This window comes from Salmo trutta, chromosome 23 (genome assembly GCF_901001165.1).
Source record: "Salmo trutta chromosome 23, fSalTru1.1, whole genome shotgun sequence".
Lineage (NCBI taxonomy): Eukaryota > Metazoa > Chordata > Actinopteri > Salmoniformes > Salmonidae > Salmo > Salmo trutta.
The window spans coordinates 5,832,712-5,835,200 of NC_042979.1; the positions used below are offsets into that span (position 1 = coordinate 5,832,712).

General features: G+C 39.1%; 1 long non-coding RNA gene across 1 annotated transcript; it reads right to left on the reverse strand.

Moving 5' to 3' along the window:
• Positions 1-1,158: 1,158 nt before the first annotated feature.
• Positions 1,159-2,172, reverse strand: LOC115159153 (uncharacterized). Its single transcript, XR_003868853.1, has 2 exons — positions 1,366-2,172; positions 1,159-1,227 (listed from the first exon to the last, which is right to left on the reverse strand). It is a non-coding gene; the product is annotated as an uncharacterized LOC115159153 (long non-coding RNA).
• Positions 2,173-2,489: the final 317 nt, after the last annotated feature.

Consider the following 2,489-nt stretch of genomic DNA (forward strand, 5'->3'; position numbering starts at 1 on the left):
AAGGTTAAATTGATACACACCTTTTATAGGGTTCAGGTTCCCACACGGCTATATCTCCATATTACAGCACGTGTTTACGGAAAACAGATGGACCGCCTGTGCTAGATAGCTATCTAGCATGCTCCAAACACGTGTGGAGCCTAAGAAGATCGCCAGAAATGTGTTGTCACTGACAAATATGGTTGGCTGCAGCTGTGATAAAGCCAGTTAAAACAGTGTACAGTAAGTGTATATTTATCATTTGCGTAAATATTTTTATGTGATATGAAAGTAAAGGGCTTTATGTTTTTAGAACTGTATCGCAATGGAGAATCGATTCACGTTTAGGTAGATGGAGTATTTGGCTGTTTTGGCTGCCAGCCTACCTCTGAAAATAACATAAGGTTCTTGGACCTTAAGGAGTAAGGCTCCTTAAGAGTACATCTTGGGGTAGAGGAATCTCAAAAATATTGTCAAAAGCCATCCATGGACCCACCACACCCCATGCCAATCCAACCCCAACAACCAGTATTTTTTCTGTGTTTGACAAGTAGTATGACGCTGTGGCTTTGAGTATTGCTTCTCCATACTATGTAATGTATTCCCTGTGAATCTGGTGATGTGTTTTTCACCCTGTTCAGAGAAATTGGTAATTGAAGTCGTTAGCATTATCTACCATAATTTAGTTTAAAAGTACCATGTTTTGACCACTAGGTGTCGCTGTTCATGCTGTTCAACATGTTTTCACTTTGTCGTTATGGGGTATTGTGTGTAGATGGGTGGGAGAGAAAAAATCTTATTTAATCAATTTTGAATTCAGGCTGTAACACAGCAAAATGTGTAATAGGTAAAGTGGTATACATACTTCCTGAAGGCACTGTAAGCTACACTAAAGCTAACCTTAAGAAAAATATAGTTTACTTAACTAAACTTAATTTGAAAAGTAGTTCACTACATCCAAACTACTTAGTGAAAAATTATCATATCTAAATCTGAAATGTCAGACTACAAATTCCAGAACAGATGACTGAGTCAGATATGAACAGAATGTGTAATTTAGCCTATTAAACACAACAACTGAGAATTAGGCACACAACAAGTGTTTCAGATTTGGTTCAAATACCACCAAGCTACTGCAAAATGTATGTAGCTCTCTTCACGACAACAGACACAGGTTGGTTCCTTGAAACGGGCGTTTATTGCATTGCAGGTCTTTTTCTCCGATGCATCCACGTCACGCCGTGAGAACTATATGTTTGAATGAACACAGTAACGTTGATAAATTATACAGTACTGAAACAAAGAAATACAAATGGCGCTCGGCGCAACAATACAAATGGCGCTTGGCGCGACTATGAACAAAGTTCTTTAGGTAGAACAAAATACCTCGTTGGCTGCTTGTCCTGAAAAGAGGTTATTGAATCCTTAAAGTCCCTTGAAAGTCCCTTTACTGTCTTTCTTAGCCTCTGCCATCAACAATTATGACTCAGACTAAGATCTGCTTAAGTTAGATTGCACACAGTCAATTAACAAATTCCGTAGCAGTAACACAACAGAGAACGTTAGTTCCGGGATGGAACATAAAAACACAGACAATGGCCTAACGTTAATTTACATGTTACATCACATTTAAATTCTTATCTATACATCAACAAATCATTTATTTATTTACTACATCAAATAAACCTTGAATTATGTATTAATCATGCATCGTGAACACAGCATCTATGTAACACTTACACTCCCACCAAATCACTCATTAACTTGGAATGTGGGATTTTCTTTTAAACAAAATTATGAAAATAATTAATAAAAATGTTTTAAGTCTGAATGAACGTATGTGATTTAGTTAGCCTCTAGTAAGGTGTGAATAGGCCTTGTGAATAGGCCTTTCAAGGTGGACTGATCTAGTGTGTGGTTTTTCTTTACCAAGTGTAGTGTCACTGACTAGTAGCTTCAGCTTTCACACCATGCCGTCTGCACTAGGATGAGCTTCTACAACCCTGGAAAGCTTCCACTCGTTTCTTGGTGAGTCCTTTGAATTCCCTGACAAATTTCTGGAGCCTGGCGATGGCTCTCACTGCTCTGGACCAGTCAGAAAACTTAATGAAGCGATTCACTATTGAATTCACTTCTTTCATCTTGACTGCGTGGACATGGGCCTTGCGAAGCTCAGGGTTGGTTGTTTCTACTTCTTCCACCATTTCCTCTTCACGTGGAAGACTCCGCTGCCAAAGAAAGTTGGGTCCTTTCAGCCAGTTAGACTCTTTCAGCTGAACTGCACTTCGTTTATTGTCTGGGAGATTAGGTTTGTCCGTCTTGAAAGGAAGTGGGAGTTCATAGTGGCCGTCTTCCTTCTGCCTTATACTTTCTTTCACTTTAAACAAGAAGAGAAGGTCTTCCTGAGAAACTGGGTTGTCATCTGCAGTGTGATCTGCGAAATCAGATTCGAGGACCTTGATTATGTCTGTTGGATTGATCTCTTTGACTTGAGTTTTGCACACAAAGTG